Consider the following 20,568-nt stretch of genomic DNA (forward strand, 5'->3'; position numbering starts at 1 on the left):
TGCTATTTTTATATGTTGTGATCCCTTGAGCCCATTTATGGGAAAAGGCAGAATATAAGCCTATTAAATACATAAATTCTATTTATGTCCAATTTTTATGTTGTGAGCCGCCCTGAGCCACTTGTTGGGAAGGGCGGGATATAAATCATAAAATAAATAAATAAATAAAAATATGTCAAAGGGGGAAAATCTTTTTTAAAATAACAGGAAAAGATCATAGGATGAAATATATCATGATCATTAGATTGCAGTTCAATCATCAACAGAATCACACCCTTCTAAATCCATTGAAGTCAATAGACTTAGAAAGGAGTAACTCTGCTTAGGATGGCACTGTAAGAGAAGGGGAAGTCCAGGGTGGGAGTGGCATGTGCTTGGGAAATCTTAGCCTGATTGTTGAAATATGCCTTTGGGGGAGCAATTCCAACTGTCCAAAGTGAATCCACTGCACAAACTCTCCAAAGTGCAAAATGTGAACATGATGTTCAAGTAGCAGAAATGCTAATACAACAAGTTCTGATTATGATGAAAGGCATGCTGATTAAGTATGAGGGATCTTTGATTAATAGTCTTATGATTAGATACAGTGAACCAAGCTTCTCTTTGGGATAGTTATTCTATTCCAGTAAGTGCAGTTGAAATAGAGCATTCCTGATTCCTCTGTTGACTCTTTGTCTTTTATTTGGTGTTGTCCAAATACTGATTTCAAGACAAGCAGATCTCAACACCCAGATATGGAAGGTTCTTGTGACAAAGATCAGGCCGTGTTGGACTACTGAATCCTTGTAAAGTGTTTCCATTCTCTCTCTCCAGAGCCTTATTTTGGACCCTGCATGTATAAAGTCCTGCTGACCACAAAGAGTTCTTACATGGTTATACATGAATTGTAGTCATAGTCAGTAATATGACACAAATTGAGTCACTATTAAATAATTTTCTTGGTTTTGTTTGTTTTATCTTCCATATGAGTTGAAAACTAGGATCTTTAAGATCATTGATGTTGACTAGTGTGTGGGAGTGATATCCAGCTGTGCAGTCCTGAGTAGATTTATACCTTCTAAAACCAATGACTTTGCAGGGTCCATCTCTGTTTGGGCTTGCACTGTTAGAAAGGCTGAATATCTGCTTGGGATGGCACTATAAATTTATTTACAGGGTAGGTAGATCTCTGCTCATGACCTGAGTTCAGGTCTGATCTCTGCTCACGACCTGAGTTCAATTCCGGCGGAAGCTGGATTCAGATAGCCCGCCCAAGGTTGACTCAGCCTTCCATCCTTTCAAGGTCGGTAAAATGAGTACCCAGCTTGCTGGGGGGAAAGTGTAATGGGGAAGGCAATGGCAAACCACCCCGTAAAAAGTCTGCCATGAAAATGTTGCGAAAGCAACGTCACCCCAGAGTCGGAAACGACTGGTGCTTGCACAGGGGACCTTTCCTTTCCTTCCAAACTTCTGCTGACACTATGTTCTGAGCTAAAGTGCCTAAGGAAGCCTTGAGAATATCCACCAGCTGGTAATTCAGAAAGCCATCCAGAGAGATGAAATCTCCCATTGCACTAGAATTTTCTTTTGCAGCACTTCCTTAACACTGTAGACTACCATACATAAATATAAAACAAAGGCTCTGGGGAGAGAGCAATGTTCCATTATGAAAATATCCAGCAAGATACAATGAAATAAAGTGTGGCTTATTTAACTGAAATGAAGGTCTAATATCTTGTTAGCTTAATCCACAGTTGCGACTGCTTTCCTATTAAATATATTTACTTTTTTGTAAATAACACTTTTTAAAAGAGAAAAAAATGGCTGAGTTGTCTTACAAAACATAGGGTGTACACAATGTGTTTCTGTCTTCTAAGGAAAAGTGGCATCAGTAGACCAAAATTTAAAATTGCATGTTTAAAATGTGAAAGTTTTGTTGGTTTGTTCTTAGCATTCCATTTCACTTAAGAAGGAATTTATCCCAATCCAGATGAGTATTTTTGATCCCTTTGATTTCAGTGAAAGGGAACTAAGCAGGTGCTTAACCCATAAAGATCACCAGCACTTAAATTGCTTAACTTTGGCCAACTCATGTCCTTCTTATAATAATACATACCTTCACTTTGAGGGTTCATATGTGTGAGTCAGCATGGTATAACTATACCACACTGTTCCACACACATGAGACCTGAAAGTTAATGCTCTGGGGGTGAAGAGTCATTAGAGGGCATGACAGTAGCCTCTGAACCACAAGACAGAGGTCCAGCCAGACCATCGCATTCCTAGCCCAGTCCTCAGCAGATTGGTGGCAGGGAACTCACAGAATTTAGATAGGTAGTTCCTAGCCATTGCATCTGTCAAAGCTTGTCTCATGTGCCTCACATTCTTACTGGTGTTGGCTGTGTCCCTGATGGCTTGTATCACCATGGGCATCCTGGAAGTGAGGGAGCTGTCAAAAGGAGAAGGAGGAGTAGGAACAAAGTGCTGAATGGCCCCTTCCGTTCCTAACTCTATGGCCAGGGAGGGCAGCAATAAGTCACATCAAGAGGCAGGCCAGCAGAAGGGTAGGCCCTTGAACCTCCTCATGTTAGTGTTTGGAGTGTCAGATTAGATGTAGATTCCAATTCTGATTCTGCCCAGTTGCCCCAGGTACAGAAACAGAAGTGCAGATATAATTCAAAGTTGAAGTACATTGGTTGGAATTCACCCTTATGCAAAAATTGTAATACCTTTTTTTAATATACATTGTTATGATAAAAAGTGATAAAATGAACTAACATGGCTTGTATATTTTGTATATTTTAGAAGATATTTGACTATAGATAACTTAGTATTTTGTTTGAAGTTATAAAATAATCGGTGGACCAAGAAAGTGCACTCCTACCCCCATCAGGTCAGACAGCTTGCTATGGTTGTTTTTGAAAACCTATAAATATGAAAGTCTGAACTGATTTAGATTGTCTTTGAATATGCTTCTTGTTTGAAACTTGATTAGTTTTGGTAAGCAGAGCCTGGACTCTGGCACCCTAGGCAATGCTACCTACTTGCCCCATCCCCCTTCTCTGGGGTCACTGCAGACAGATCTCTCCATTCTGTCCTAAGGGCCCATGGGATGGAATGGAGAGATCGGGTCGCCACTGTAGCATGACCCCAGAGGAGGAGGTTAAAGTTTAAAACTCCTTCCGAAGAAGAAGACGAACATAGATTTATACCTTGCCCTTCTCTTTGAATGAGAGTCTCAGAGCAGCTTACAATCTCCTTTATTTTCATCTCCCACAACAGACACCCTGTGAGGTAGGTGGGACTGAGAGAGCTCTCCCAGAAGCTGCCCTTTCAAGAAAAGCTCTGGTGAGAGCTATGGCTGACCCAAGGCCATTCCAGCAGCTGCAAATGGAGGAGTGGAGAATCAAACCAGGTTCTTCAGATAAGAGTCCACACACTTAGCCACTGCACCAAACTGGCTCTCATGCCTCTTGGAGTCTCTGAGAGGTGTTTGTGTGTGGGGAATCCATCCCCTGATTTTGCACACCAGGGAGAAAGCCCTGCCACTCGCACCTCTTGGAATCTCCAAGAAGCGGGGGGCAGGGAGGAGATCCTTTACCTGCTTTTGCACCTCAGGGATGCAAAAGCAGGAAGAAAACCCTGCTGCCCACACCTCTCAAAGTGTCTGAAAGGTGTAGTGGGAGATCCGTTTCCTGTTTTTGCACCCCAGGGGTGCAAAAGCATGTACAAAGTCCCACCTCCCATGCCCCTTGGGAACTCTGAGATGTGCGGGGGGATCCCAAGGGGTGCAAAAGCAGGGAGATTACCCTGCCACCTGCACCTATCAGAAACTCTGAGAGGCTTGCACGGGGGGAGGGGGACTTGGAGAGGCAGTCAGGCTGGACACACCACTGAGTCATGTGGAAGGCACCCAGTCTGGCACTCCCAAAGGCTAGCACCCTAGGCAATTGTCTAGTTTGCCTAGTGACTGGGCCAACCCTGTTGGGAAGAAATAGTTAATTGGCTCAAATAATCACTCTGCTTTAATTACCTGTGCAAAATTAGTCAATGGGATTATATCCTTTTAAATTGCTGTTACAGATGTAAATTGTTATGTTATCATATAAAGATAATATGGAAGCAATGATTATTTTATAATATTTCCTCTCGTGCACCAGGCCTTTTTTTTATAGCAGGAATTCTTTTGCATATTAGGACACACCCCATTGATGTAGCTCATCCTCCTGAAGATTATAGTAGGTCCTGTACTATGAGCCCTGTAAGCTCTTGAAGGATTGGCTTCATCAGGGGGGGTGTAGCCTAATATGCAAAGGAGTTCCTGCTACAAAAAAAAGCCCTGTTCTGTATTGTATTCAAAATGAACCAAAAATGGCTTTAAGGTGTAAAACTTCCCTGGAGATTAATGATCTATATGGGAAAGTAACTAGACTCAAATGTATGGCTATATCTAAATAGGCTTAAGTAGAGTCTTCTGAAACAGGGGGACTTGGAGTTACTTATTGTTTTCACATAATGGAAGATACCTATCATGCATGAAACAGATGTCAAAACAATTTTAAATAATACTATAAGGCTACTGTGTTGTATCCAGTACTGATTTTCTGCTGGTGGAAAGGTACTTAATGCTGACATAAGAGGAGGAAGCCTAGGGTACTGTGCATGAGGGTACTGTGGGTACTGTGCATGGGGAAAAATGAAATTTCTGCTAAATGAAATAAATGATTTTGAGGAGGAGGAGATTTCAATTCCGTTAATGGAGCTCTACTCTTGCAACTGTGGATCTAGCTCACTGAGATGTGTATAATAATTTGATTTACTCTTGAATCCAACAGTTTTTTAATAAGGTAAATAATATGTTATTTGGCTAGATCCAACCAGCTTTTTCATGGTGAAAAGGGAGGAGTACATCTTCTTTGACCACCAAAATAGCTATGCTGGGAATCATGGGACCTGCACTGACAAAAGGCATGTGGGGAGGAATCTGTAGTAAGGAAATTGACTGGGTCTGGCTGGATCCAGCCCATTATGACATATTTCCTCCATGTTCCTTGTTGGAAAAAAATTACATGAAATGCCTCCTTTCTTATATAAAACATGATATTCTATGCATCTTTGTCTCACTCATTTTGTGTTGAATTTTGCCAACTGCTAATAGAACATATATTATGAATTAGTAGGATTGTCTATACAGATCTTCTAGTCATTGTCAGTGACTGCACAGATTAACCTTTGATAATTCCCCTTCCTCAGAGTGGCAATTTAAATCTGAAATAAGAAATCTTCTTCACTGAAAACATTGCCAGCAGGACTGTCACTTACTGAAACATACATTAATTTCCACTGGAAAGCAAGCAGCCAGTAATGCTTAGTGTGGGCTGAGAAACCTTTTGGTATTACAGCAATTTGTCAGATAGATTGTATTTTCTTGTTTCTTGTGTTCACATTCTCTTTTTCTAAAATGGTTTGATCTGTTTCAAGTATTGAAGGTATAAAACCCTAAATGGCAACTGGGACCATCATGCTTCAGAGATGCCTTCATCCAGCCTGCGTAGTCTTGATTCCTAATGTTAATGGAGAACATCCTCCTTGATGGACATTATGGACAAAGAGAAGCACTTTTGTGACTATTGCAAGCTTTCAGAGGACAGGCAAAACTTCCAAGGTGTGGATCTTTTACTGTTTCCCTATCAGCCTGTCAGCCCTGGTCCTGCAAGGACTCTGTTCCAGCAGGAACTAATGCTGACCATTGCTGAGCAGCCAAGTGGGTCTTTCCTGAGTCACCAAGCTCTCTCTTTTTCTACACTCTACTGGCTCTGGGGAGGCTGGTAGAGAAGCCAGACTCTCTGGCTTCTCTTTCTTCTCTTGGAAGATCAAGAAACCTGACTGTGACTGGAAAGTATTCTTGCTTCCCAGTGCTTTTCCTGTTGAGTCTGCTGCCAAATCCATCTGCTCAGCTGTGGAATCTGTTGGTGTGGAACCCAGTTCTTTAGATTCCTCCTCCTCCAAGAATCTGGCAGCTAGCTGGCCCATGACAAGTGCAGAGTTTTTTCCACAAAACCCATGGTATTGCCCATAGGTCTTCATGGAGTATGGGAACAGCTTCTCTTACTAATCATCATGCTCCCAGAGCCCCAAGGACCAGTTAGATTCTGGTATTTATTGTGTATATACAAATTGCTCTCCTATCCACAACTACCTCTAGATTTCTGCTATATTTTAAGGCAGTAACCTGTGATGTGATGTGGGCCTCTCCCCAGGCATACCAAGATGTAGCTTAACCAGGGATGGATTGCACTAGGTCTTTTTGGGTTTACATGGAGGTTTTTGGAATATTGCAAGGTTGTTGGTCAAATATATCATCAGCTTGAGGCACAGATTTATGAAAGCATTTTCTTGAAACTTTCCAAGCTCACCAATGCCTAACTAGGTTCTGTAAGTCCTCTTACTGATTTATTGTGGTTATTGCATTGGTCTTGTCAGCCACCAGCGAGCCTGCAGCAAACGTGGACTATTGCACCCTTCTTAAATCTTCGTTCGCGAAGCCAAGCCGAGAGAGAGCAATGATAGTGGGAACCAAATACCTTACTAATAGATTTCAACTCTATTGGTATTCAGGTATAAGCTCATGGGAAACTAATAGAAATCCTAGGCAAGCATAACGTAACATATTCTATCCAGAGCCTTCTAGATGACATGATAAAACATAATAAAACAAAAAATAAATCTTCCCTTCATTACAATAATCTACTTTGAGAAGCAAGTTAAGATTAGTAATAATTTTATAAGCCATTTTAAGAATTTAGGGCTATATTCACAGCTGCACATTATGGGTTTTTTCTTTATGAAATTCATCACATAATTGTGACCTAAGGCAGACATTAAGCCCATAACAATTGTTACAGGAAATCAAGTATTGTGAGGCCCTGTCACAGTAGCAAAACACGTATAAGGTTCTATTGAATGATTTCTGTCCTTCAGCTCATTTATTGATCACTGAATCATGCCTGTGATATTAGTGTGATCTATATTTATATTACTGAAACTTGCAGGCAAATAGTATGCGAGAATAACTCATAAAACATAATTATTTTGGACTGGTCTTTAAGCAATCACCTATTAACTCTTGCATGTTAACATTACTGTATTAGGCTTCTGGAGACAAATTACTGTTTACTTCTTAATGCTTTTAATTACTAATTAATAGGATAATTACTAATTGCCTACTTTTTAATGCTTCCAGTGTTCAAAAGTGTACAAAAAATGTTTCGGGCTTTTGATTTAAAATTTAACATGGTGTAAACTGCCTGGTCAAAAGGAGCAGGTTGCTATGACAACAATGAAGTATTTAAAGTAAGAGCAGAAGCTAAACCCTGAGATGGATCAATATAATTATGTGTTGTTATTTATTAAATAGTCCAGTCTATACAACAAGCCCAAGCAATATGCCAGCATTCAGCTGTAAATCTGGTTTATTTGGTAAACCTACTATATACCTGTGGTACTGTGTATTTAGCACTGGTATTCTGGCTGGGTTAAATTTGATCTCTTGCAAATAAAATTCGGCTCCTCCCCACCCGTGCCACTTTTGGTGGCATAGGGCAGGGGCCGTTCTTTGCCTCCCTGGACGGAGTCGAGGCAAACAGTCCTCACCCATCCGGGGAATCAGGGGGCGTGGTTTGGGGGCTTTTAAAGGCCGGACACGCCTTCTGTGGCGCAGTTGCGTCCGGGCGTTTGTTGGCCCACCCTCCCTCCCTGCAATAGTACAGGCTTTTCCGGTCACCGGTTTGTACGGGGCCAGGTAGGAATTTTTTCATCTCAACCGATTGGCTGGGTTGGGATGTGTTTCGCCTACCTTGTACTGTTGGCATATTCACAAGTTAATTGGTAACTTTTTGTGGCAGAAGTTTTTGTTGGCTAGTTAGGTAACCGGTGAGCACCCTCAGTTTATTCCCTGTTTCAGGGAATGTGGTGGGATGGTACGGCAGAAGGGCTGTACAGCTCTCTGCTGCAATGCCCGCTATAGGGTTCCCTCCTCTGGCAGGTGAGCTGGAGTCGGCACCTGGCTGGTCGAGGGTATACCTGGCCTTTGCCAGCCCGGCATTAGCCATTTGTATCAGCTACTGCTGGGGGCTGAGTAGCTCACCCCGCTGGACTTGGAAGGGTCAGGGGTTTTCCTTGGCTTGTCCAGCAGTTTAGGTTGCCCCATGCCGTGTTTCATTTTAATAAAGTTGCCCTGTTTTTTCACCCAACACAAGTGTTTGTCTCGTTCTTCCTACTGGGGGGGCAAACTTATTTATTATTTATTTATTTATTTATATTTAGACTTATATCCCGCCCTTCTCACCGAAGTGTCTCAGGGCGGCTTACAACATAATAATTTACACAGATTCAATTTAAAAGCATTTACAGATACAATTTAAACCATAATTAATAAAACAAATAAAAATAAAACCAGCGGTCTGTATGTGCATTTTATTCCATTCAGAAGGTATCCTCATTGTCAGTTAGATGTTATAGGCCTGCCGGAAGAGGGCTGTCTTACAGGCCCTGCGGAACTGTCCTAGGTCCCGCGGGGCCCGCACCTCCTCCGGCAGCTGGTTCCACCAGTAAGGTGCCGTTATTGAGAAGGCCCGGTCCCTGGTGGATTTTAGACGGGCCTCCTTTGGCCCGGGGATTACCAGCAGGTTTTGTGAACCCGACCGTAGTACTCTCTGGGGAACGTGTGGGGAGAGACGGTCCCTAAGGTAGGCAGGTCCTAGGCCATATAGGGCTTTAAAGGTAATGACCAACACCTTGTACTGGACTCGGAATGTTACTGGCAGCCAGTGCAGGTCCCGGAGCCCCGACCATATGTGCTCCCATCTTGGGAGCCCTAATAGCAGCCGGGCAGCGGCGTTCTGCACTAGCTGCAGTTTCCGGGTCCGGCACAAGGGTAGCCCCATGTAGAGGGCATTACAGTAGTCCAGCCTCGAGGTGACCGTAGCATGAATCACTGTTGCTAGGTCGTCACGCTCCAGGAAGGGGGCCAACTGCCTCGCCCGCCTAAGATGAAAGAAAGCGGACTTGGCAGTGGCTGCTATCTGAGCCTCCATCATCAGTGAAGGCTCCAATAGTACCCCCAAGCTCTTGACCCTGCTCGATGCTATCAACGGCGCGCCGTCAAAAGCTGGCAGGGGGATTTCCCTTCCCGGGCCGCAGCGACCCAAGCAAAGGACCTCTGTCTTCGCCGGATTCAGCTTCAGCCCGCTCAGCCTAAGCCACCTAGCCACTGCCTGTAACGCCCGGTCCAGATTATCTGGGGTGCAGGCGGGCCGGCCGTCCATAAGCAGATAGAGCTGGGTGTCGTCAGCATATTGATGGCAACCCAGCCCATACCTTCGGGCAATCTGGGCAAGGGGGTGCATATAGATGTTAAATAACATCGGGGAAAGTATCGCCCCTTGAGGCACTCCACAATCAAGCGTGTGTCTCCGGGACAGTTCCTCCCCAATCGCCACCATTTGTCCCCGACCGTCAAGGAAAGAGGAAAGCCATTGCAAGGCCAGCCCCTGAATCCCTGCGTCGGCAAGGCGGCACACCAGAAGCCGATGGTCGACCGTATCGAACGCTGCCGATAGGTCTAACAGCATCAGCACCACCGAGCCACCTTGATCCGGATGCCGCTGAAGGTCATCCACCAGGGCGACCAGCACCGTCTCCGTCCCGTGGCCCGGGCGAAAGCCAGACTGGTAGAGGTCAAGGATAGAAGCATCCTCCAGGAAACTCTGTAGCTGCAACACCACTGCCCTCTCAATAAGTTTGCCCAAGAAGGGCAAATTTGAGACCGGCCGGTAGTGTGCCAATTCGGCCGGGTCTAACGTTGTTTTCCTCAGGAGGGGACGGAGCACCACCTCTTTGAGCGCTGATGGAAAATGCCCCTCTAGCAGGGATCTATTTATGATATCCCGTATAGGATATCTTAGCTCCCTCTGGCAGGTCTTAATAAGCCAGGAGGGGCATGGGTCCAATTTACAGGTTGTTGGGCGTGCAGATAGGAGGATCCTGTCAACTTCTTCCAGGCTGAGCGCACCGAAGCCGTCCAGAACACAATCCGAAGACAGGCACGGAGCCTCAGGTTCGCTAACTGTATCTAATATGGCAGGGAAGGTCAACTTGTGAAGGGAACTTGTGAAATAGTGTTAAGGGGCAATCCTAAGAATACTTTCCATGGATAAACACATCTGCTGGGTTATATCCCAGTTTTCAAATACTGATACAGAAACCGTTTGATTAGCAAGGAACTGCCCCCTTACCAGCCGGACTAGAAGCAATCAGGACTCTGGAGAAGATAAGGGTTTAAGTTGCTGGAGACATTGGCAAGTCGTGCCTTTTGTTTCTTCCATTAATTTCTCCCACTCTGAATCAGGGCTTGCTAGATGATTAGACAACCAAAATTTTCCTCTAAATTTTAACTCTGAACAGCCTCCAAAACAATAGCCTACAGAAGACTATTCTGGGACCTGCAGTCCCCCAGATATAGAGTAGGGCTATCCCAGCTGTTGCCATATGGGACATATAAAAAAGGGGGTCTAAATACAGTCAGTACATGAACCAATTACAAAAGACATTCAGGTTTCCTTCAGAGAGAAAGGCGGTGATCTTTAAATATAAAAGCCATGGGGGAGTGGCTATGATCCAATATCTGGTCAAGAGCCTTTGCCTAATGCTCACCCAGCTGGCTCCAAAGTTATATTCTTTGTACCCCTTTAAACTATATTTTTGAATCTTTGAGAGATGTCTCCTAAAGGGGTGAAAAAGTGTAAACAGAAGGAAAAAAGTGTTCTGCTTTTAACTGACTTCTTGGAATTGCCATCCACCTCCCACACAAGGTTGGAGAGATACGAGGAACCAGCTGGAGAATGTCCTCTCACATTGAATTTATTGATGCAGGCAATGTCTAAGTTAAGACAAGAAATACGAGAGGACATAACCTCTATGTTACAACCGTTGTGTCAGCGTCTGGATGAACTAGAGGATCCTCATAAACAAGTTACCCAGATAGCACAAGAAGCTTTAAAAAGAGCTCAAGAGTGTGAAGGGAAAATATCTGAAATAACAGCAGATGCATGGACAAGGGAACGGGTTTTAACAATGGACTTTCATAACCGGAAACTGTGTTTAAAGTTTAGAGGTTTTAAATCTGATGTGGAAGCTGAAATGGACTTATATGTATTTATGGCAAATTGGCTTGCTGAGGCAACTCACCTGGAGGCCGAAGTTCTCCCACTCATTCAAAAAGTATATCGTGTTGGCAAGGTATGTGAAGACAATTTGTCTTATACTAGAGATATTTTGGTGCAATTTAAGGACTATCGAATGAGATAAAGAGTCTTTGCAGAGGCCAGGGAGAGGGGAGGCTTGGACTATCAGGGGTTAAAGATTCAGGTCTTTCCAGATCTCCCTCCTGAATTTTTAAGAATCAGAAGAGACCTCAAGGATACAACTGTCAAACTGCGGGACTTAGAAATTAAATATAAAAGGCTACAATCAGGCAAATTATACGTCCAAAAAGGCTACACTTCATATACAGCATACGACGCAGCCTCGGATGAATTACTACTCTCCAAGTTAACTCCCTCTTCCCCTGCATCGAGAGTAAACAAGAGAAAGGAATGCTCTCCTCTCGTCTCTTTAAGGACAACTCGTGCTTGTACTGAGGAAGATCATGTAAACTTGGAAGAAAGTATGGATTCTATCTAAAAAGAAACTGAAGCAACAAGAAAATGGAAAAGTTGACGGAATTTATTATTTATATCTAAATACTTTTTTTCAGAATTTATGGTTGGGTGGGGTCAGCTGGCGTGAGCAATTGGGTAATATCCCTCCATAGCTAATTCAGTCCAGGTGGAAGGAGGGAAGTATCTCTTCTAGACCTTAACTCTTGAGGTCTCCAGAGACTGAGATATTTTGTTAGAATTTAATATTATTGATTTGGGGGGGGGGGGTTGAGAGTAGAAGGAATAATGAAGTTATAGAAGATGAAGGAAATATTGAATGCTTGTGGTATTAAACTTTAAAAATGTGTAAGGGAGATAGTATTGTTAAAAAATAAACTACTAAAAATAATAATAATAAAAACTATAAATAGACATACATATATACATATTAATAAGTGTGGAATGGTAACACATGAATTAATCTCCAAAGAGATAGATCAACTTTAGTTTATGTTAACTCAGGTGAGATGTTATTAAGTTGTGTTGTTTTTGATTTGTTATTGTTGTATACTTTTCTTTTGGAATAGGTATGAATTATAAGTCCATAATAAAATTTGATTTATAAGAAAAAAATATATACAAGCCATCCATATAATAAAAAAGCATCCAATCCATATTGATGAGACTAGAGGCTTTTTGGATCCATAAGTTACCGAGTTTAGAACCTAAGAGGCTTAACCCGAGTATGTATATGTCTAGTTTTGTATGGATAGGTGTACATATGACTTGATTCTGACATCATTACCCATGCCACCTCTGGCATCTAACTGAACAGTTGATGAGATTATAGTATGCACCTTGTGGTCTTGTAATTGTTTCTGCATTATTTTGTAATGTAACTGGTGGTAATTGGGTCTTCAGGTTTGTTGAAACCTGTTGAATTATATACCGTACCATTTTTTGTTAAAAAAAAAGATGCATTGGAATATATGCATGGTCACTTTAAGGGTTCTGCATATGTGTCATTTAAGGAAATAGGCATGTTGTGTTTAGTAAGAGGATGTTTGCTCTGTACTGGAAGGTGATTCAGCCAGTGAATGAGAGTGTTTTTTGTCCTCCAAATTAACTAATTTTCTTATTTGGGTAAGACACGGTTATATTTACATTCTCTGTATATCAGTTTAATTTTCAACCATTTGGGCTATTCTGCAGCTACTATTGCTTTTGTTTTTACAGTTTTTGCCAGAGCTGGAGTTTGACAATTCAGTCTTCTTTTCCAGATGTGACTTGAGGGTCTGATAAATGGTGTATAAGGATATTGTCCATTTACAAAGCGTGTAACAATGAAACAGGAAGCTTCACCATGGAACTTCATTTGGACTTGGCTTTGGGGATCCAGTGGACTTTACTTTGGGGACCTGTTGGATACGCACCTCTAAGTGGACTGATGTTTGTGTTTTCTAACTCTGGAAATTGTGATTGTGGTTTTCTAACTCTAACTTTTGGAACTCTGAGAAGTAGGGGGGATCTTATTACATTGTCTGCATATGCTATATTTTTTGGCACTTCTCTTATGTTATGTAATATAATAGCTTCTATTGTAAAGTGAGTTCAGCCAGTTTAAGGTAAGTGTAACGATTTATTGAACAAGAACAGTCACAAACAACACAGGCAACTCAATTCAATATATACACTATGGCCGAGAAAAACACGTCGGGCGTTTTCGCACTCACCTTCAGCCGGCGCGATCCCCCTCTTCACCGCGCAGGATCTGCGTGGATTTCGCACTAAATGCCGTGGAGCAGCCGGAAGAGCTGGAAACTCCCATCGCAAAAGCCGCGCAAACGGAAACTGCTTTTTGGCGGTTTACGTTTGAGCGGCTTTTGCGCCGGGAGTTTCCGGCTCTTCCGGCTGCTCCGCGGCATTTAGTGCGAAATCCACGCAGATCCTGCGCAGTGAAGAGGGGGGTCGCGCCAGCTGAAGGTGAGTGCGAAAACGCCTGTCCTCTTTAGTTGGCTGCAATCCCTCCAATTGGTCTCTTCAGGATCCTTCATTTGCATTTCCTGGAAGAAATGTCTTGTGTCCTGATCGGCTGGTTCTAAAAGAATGGCCAATCAGAATGCAGGCGTCAGGATCCTGGGGAGTAATGGAAGCATGCTTCAAGCTCAAGCCTACAAGCATAGCAAATACATAACAATTTCAATATATGCAGAGCTTTGGAGTGTGTAGGAGCTGGTACAGCATTGTATTCTTGGATGTTACCTTGATTATGGTTGCCATTGGTTCTCATGTGCTCAGCACTTTTCAAAATCTCTCGGAGGCCCTCCAGATATGCAGGATCCCCCCCCCCTTTGCCACCACCTGTGGCAATATTGAGACACCTGGACAACAGGAAGGTGCGCATGTTTGAGCAGTTTTCCTAAATTTACTGCTTTGAAGTTTTAGGCCTCCAGAACAAAATTATTCATCAGGGCAGGGGGCATTTCTTTCCTGATACTTATCTGGCTTTTGAATCTGGGATCTGTAGTCATATATCTGCTTAGGATAGTCTGGCTGACTAAGCATCATACACTGCCAAATCTTTGGCTCTGTCCATTTGATTTTGGAGGCTGCCTTTCAAATATCTTCTGGGGGGGGGGAATCTTAAAGCTTCTTTGGTATTTGGTCTTCCTTTTATCTTTGGGGTCTTATGCTACATGCCATTCCTTCCTCCTTGTAGCCTTTTCTCATTCTAGTCTGTTCTGGGGAGTATGGTATTGTGAGAAAATGACCCCTCTGTCACACACACACTTGGTTGCCAGGGCGCCTGGAGAAGTGAGCTTGCGCCCGCCTGGCCAGTGGATGCGAGTAGAACTATCCAGGAGCTACATAGGACTCTTGTGTACCTAACACCAATTATACCAGTGCTTGAGACAGGCACAGAGTGTCTGCAGACGCACACAGACGTTTCCCCACTACCGCGTGGAGTCTGCCATGGTGAGGAGGAGGCTACGCCACCACGGAACTATCCAGGCGAACGGTGTTGAGCACTAAGCATGGAAGCCACTGTGTTTCGTTAACTCCACATGTAGCCATCTTCCTGCCTGGCTGGGCTTCATTCCTTCTGAGTGGGAACCTCACGTACACACCGTGAGTCATTCTTAGCCTGCAAGCAACCTATCTAGCCTATAAATGGACTAATGGCTCAACCATTGGTCCTGATTGCCAAGCAATATCCTGAGCAACAGTTCTCACCCAGGAGATGATGATAAAGAGGAAGAACCTCTCCTGACACCTCCAAGCCCTTTTGTCTACACCGGAATACCTAGGTACATATTTGATTCCCTATTGTCACCTTCCTAGTCAATCCCCTTTCATCCCAATCACCCAACCATTTCCATGCTAATATCAATGGAGCCGCCCCAGGTCCTGGCGCCACTTGGAAGTTTCCAGGATGCCCAGGATGAAGGTGATGTTCATTGGTTGAAGCATACACCCAATCAGGTGTCGCCATGGACTCACCATTGGTCCAGCCGATGTCCAGCCTTCTTGGTCATCAACGGAACCTCCCACTACCACTCCCAGTCACCTCCCATTCCCTCAGGACTGAGGTGACCGTATATAACCCGTGGACTAGCTACCCACAGGTGTGCTCTCTATTCAGCAACCCTCTTACCCGCTGTATAGATCCATCCCCGATTCCTGATCAGTCTCGGGCCCATTCCCCCATTCCCTCATTCGTCGCCATCGGAGTCTTCCTTGGAGTCTGCGAGAGGTAGTATCACCCTGTATGTCCATCCTTTTATGTTCCCCTATCGATCTCTCTATATTTCTTTAGACCTGTGTGAATGTGTGATTGTTTTTGTACCTTGGGTGGAAGAACTATTTTTCCAAATAAATTACAATTGATTTTACTCCAGTTTATTGAGCATTGACTACCTGAATGGTTGAGCCTGGTATACACAGATAACAAAGATTCCGATTGGGCCAGCTGTCTCTCAATCTAATTCCCCAATCTCATTTTGAGAGCAGTTTCCCTAACAGAAAGTCCTGAGGAACCAAGCCCCAAATCTGATATGTGTTTGAGACAACATTCTCAGATTCAGATGTGTTGTATGTCATCAGTCATCCCTCAGTTTCTGTTTATTTTGAGAACAGCTACTGAACCTCTAATATTCTCCTTGAGAACCAACCAAGTCAAGTGATGGTGAAATTTTGCTCAGACATCATTCCCATCCAGAAAGTGTTAACAATGCTATTTTTTTGTGGTCAGTTAGTAATGATTTTGTGCAGAAAAGCCACCTCTGCTGTACCCATGAGCTTTCTGATACAAAGCTATCACAGCAGTATCCCATGGTTCCAGGTACAAAAGCATTGGCAAGGCAGTTTAATTAAGAGTGAATGAACTAGTGGCTTCCGGTCTGAGAATCCAGGCTGCAGCTGGGCTGCAGTCTCCTGAATAAGGGGAAACTTAATTCTCTGTTCAGGGTAGTAAAAAGCCTTCTTTTCGGCTTTCTGCCTACTTTTCTCAGATAGAGATTTGTCCAGGATACATATAGCAACTCTGAGACGGTTAACCTCGGCTGAAAATAGATCTCGGAGGAGATCTTTTTGAGGCTTTGAGGACCACCGAGGAAAGGTGGCATTTCCAGCATCTACAGAGGATTATAGAGCCATTTAATTGGCATAAGCCTGTCGAGATCTCATTCTCTTTTGGAACTGATAAACATCTGAAAACTGAGAAGACCAAAGTTTAAACTGCATAGCTGTTAATGAGGTACTTGATTACAATCTCTCGCTCTGAGGCTTTTTTAAGCTAATCTAAATAACATTGGAAGGTGGGAAGATCGAATTACAAAGAAGGGGAGATGAGGAAAAGAAAATTTAAAACTTGGACTCTGTTAAATTAAGGACTTTGAAAGAAACTGTGAAAGAAAAGAATTGTTTTGAATACCCGTGGTGGCTGATGTATGCATCGGTGTCATAGCTCTGCACTTGCAATCAACATAACAAGCACTCCAAAGATTGCGATAATTGGAGAACGTGAACTGGGGCCTAGTGAACCAGGAAGTAAAGGCTGAAACAGGACTAACAAAGAAGGTGAGAGGAGCAAGAAGAAGGCCTACGCTAGGAATTTTAACCATAGAGAAATTACGATCGCCATTTTGAAGGGAAAAAAATTGTCAAAAACTGTTAAAAATCAATATTTAAGCTCAGGAAGGTCAGAGAATGGCAAAATTAGTCTCATTTTAAAGGGCAAGTTCTAAGCTATTAGATTTGGTGTTGGACTTTAGAATTGGAGATTTTAGAATTTTTGAAGGGTTTTTTTATGTCAGAAGAAAGACAAACTCGTGCAAGAGCCCACTCTGGACAAAATGCAAAGTCAATTTGATGCTATGGAGGCTAGGATTATGAAGGGTGTGGAAAAGATGTTAACAGCTTGTAAAAAAGAACTTAAGAAGGACATTGGAGATCTTAAAACAGAAATTGAAGATTTCAAAAATGAGGTGGTTGTAGTGACAAACAGTCAAGGATGTTGAAGAGAAAGTTAATGTACATGCTTCCACCTTATTAAAGCTACAAGAGAAGGTAACAGTATATAACTGCAGGTTAATGGAAACTCAAGTGCATCTGAGAGGAGCACCTGAAGGGGAGGAAACTGATTTAATGGAATATATGGTGAAAATAATTCCTGACTTTTTAGAGGAAGATCCTGAAAGGTCCAGAAACATGTTTGACAGTATGTATAGAGTTAGTTCATCATATGCAAAAGACAAAGGCCTACCAAGAGATATAGTTATAAAATTAAGGACAAAAGATATGGCAGGGAAAATTCTGAATAAAAACTTTCAAAAGGCTCTGACAGTGGAAGGGAGCAGAGTCAAAATAATGAAAGAGCTGCCAAGACAAGTGATAAATGACAGGAAGAAATACAAGAGACTGACAGAGAAGTTACATGCTGAGGGAACAAGATACAGATGGATAATACCTGAAGGTTTTGGTTTTGAGCTACGTGGAAGAAGGATTACAATAAGGAATGAGCAGGAGATGTGTAGCTTTTTTGAAGAAAATAAAGACTTTGCACCATAATGGATTACAAATTACTATCTTGGAATATAAATGGACTAAATTCACCACAAAAAAGAAAAGCAACATTTTATTGGATTAAAAAACAAAAATGTAATATAATTTGTTTACAGGAAGTTCATATACAACAAAAGGATTACAAATTTTTATGGAATAAACAATTGGGGTTGGAATTTTTTTCATTGGCAGAACAAAAGAAAAGGAGTGTGGTCTTCTATATTAAGGAGCAATTAGAGCCAAAATTGATATTTAAAGACAAAGATGGAAGATATGTAGCAGTGGAAGTAATGATTGATGCAAAGAAAACGTTGTTATTAGGACTATACGCACCAAATGGTGCAAAAAATGGTTTTTTTCAAAGACATTAATCGGCAGTTGGATGAAGTGTCCTATCACCAGATCCTGATGATGGGTGATTTTAATGGAATGATACAAAACAATATAGATAGGTCTGGCCAAAAGGGCAATAACAAAGAAGGGGAATTACCAAAATCTTTTTTTGAGTTGGTTAAACAAGAAAGCTTGGAGGATATTTGGAGAAAATTTAACCCTAAAGTAAGAGACTATACCTTTTTTTCAGCAAGACATAATACTTTTTCTAGAATTGATATGTTATGGGGCTCTAAAAATCTGGGCCTCATAACTAGAAAAGTAGAGATTCTACCAAAGATATGTGCAGATCATAATCCAATATTTTGGGCTACAAAACTGCAAAAGAAAACAAAAAGATGGAGAATAAATGAGGATTTGCTACAAGATAAAGAGATTGTGACATTTCTAGAAAAGGAAACCATAGCTTTTTTCCAAATAAATGATACTGAGGATATAGATTTCCAGATGGTTTGGGATACTTACAAAGCAGTAATGAGAGGAATATTGATTACATTGAATAATAAAGATAAGAGGGCAAAAGAAAAACAGATGTTGGACATTCAAAATGAAATAAAGAAAAAAGAAGAACTGAGAAAAAGACCAGGGAAAAAGAAAATAATAAGGGAAATTACTATATTACAAACTCAAGTCAGACATTTGTTGAATAAAGAACTGGAATGGAATTTGAAAAGTTTGCAACAGAAATCGTTTGAAAGTGCGAATAAACCTGGAAAGTATTTAGCTTGGCAATTGAAGAAAAAGAAAGAAAATAAAATTATTAACAAAATTGTGGCTAATGGAAAAGAGATAGTAGACCAAGAAGGAATCAAAAGGGAATTTTTTAAATATTATGCAAATTTATTCAAAGGTGTGAAAATAAAAGAAGAAAAAATGGAAGAGTATTTACGAAATATTAAAATAGCACCCTTGACTGAATATATGAAAAAGATTTTGAATGATCCAATAGAAAAAATTGAAATCGAAGCAGCAATCAATGTAATGAAAGTAGGTAAGGCTCCTGGGCCGGATGGATATACAACTAAATTTTATAAAAATTTTAAAGAAGAGATAGTACCAAAACTACAAAAATTGATGAATACGATAAGAACAAAAGGGAAAATTCCAAATACTTTGAAAGAAGCTGTAATTTTGTTGATTCCTAAAGAAGATAGAGATTTCATGAATGTAAAGAATTATAGACCAATTTCATTATTAAACAATGACTATAAGATATATACAAGAATTCTGGCAGAACGACTTAAGCAATATTTGATCAACTTTATAAAGGAAGATCAAGCGGGATTTCTCCCTAAAAGACAAATAAGAGACAATATAAGAACTGTTGTAAATATTGTAGAATATTATGAAAAACATCCAGAAAAAGAGGTGGCATTATTCTTTGTAGATGCAGAGAAAGCCTTTGACAATCTGAACTGGGACTTTATGTTTGCAGTAATGGAAAAGATAAATCTTGGAGAGCATTTTATAAGACTGACAAAAGCAATTTATATGGAACAACAAGCAAAATTGTGTATAAATGCAGTTCTTACAAATGAAATGAAGGTGAGCAAAGGTACAAGACAAGGATATCTGCTTTCACCATTGCTGTTTATAATGACTCTTGAAATTTTGCTAAGGCAAATACAAGAGGATAAAGAAATAGAAGGACTGAAAATTAGAGGATTCTCTTATAAATATAAAGCATTTGCAGATGATATTGTGTTTATAACTGAAAATCCTATACAAGCTAAGATAAAAGAATATGGAGAAATGGCAGGACTTTATATAAATAAAGAAAAATTGAAATTTCTATGTAAAAATATGCAACTAAATAAACAGAAAGAATTGCAGAGTTTGACGGGATGTGACCTCTAAAGTTAAATATTTAGGTTTAGAAATAACAATGAAGAATATTGATTTTTACAAAAATAATTATGAAAATTTATGGCGTAAGATGGATGAAGACATGGTGAAATGGAATAGACTTAATCTGTCTTTGTTGGGTAGGATTGCTGCAATTAAGATGAACATTTTGCCAAGAATAATGTATTTATTTCAAACTATTCTGATTGTGAAAGATAGTAAGCAATTTAATAAATGGCAAAGGAAGATCTCAGAATTTGTATGGGCTGGGAAAAAACCAAGGATCAAGATGAAAATTTTAACAGATGCTAAAGAGAGGGGAGGATTTCAGCTTCCAGATCTAAGATTATATCATGATGCAGTTTGTTTGGTGTGGATAAAGGATTGGATGATGTTGTTAAATAAAAAACTCTTATTGCTAGAAGCTCATGGAAACAAATTTGGCTGGCATGCTTATATGTACTATGGGAAAAAAGATGGATGTTTTTTTTTTCCTCACCATTATATCAGAAATAATTTGTTAAATACATGGATAAAGTATAAGAAATATGGTGATGAAAGAAAGCCGTTATGAATAGTACCAGCAGAA

The sequence above is a fragment of the Heteronotia binoei genome, chromosome 7 (genome assembly GCF_032191835.1).
Source record: "Heteronotia binoei isolate CCM8104 ecotype False Entrance Well chromosome 7, APGP_CSIRO_Hbin_v1, whole genome shotgun sequence".
In the NCBI taxonomy this organism is placed as follows: Eukaryota; Metazoa; Chordata; class Lepidosauria; order Squamata; family Gekkonidae; genus Heteronotia; species Heteronotia binoei.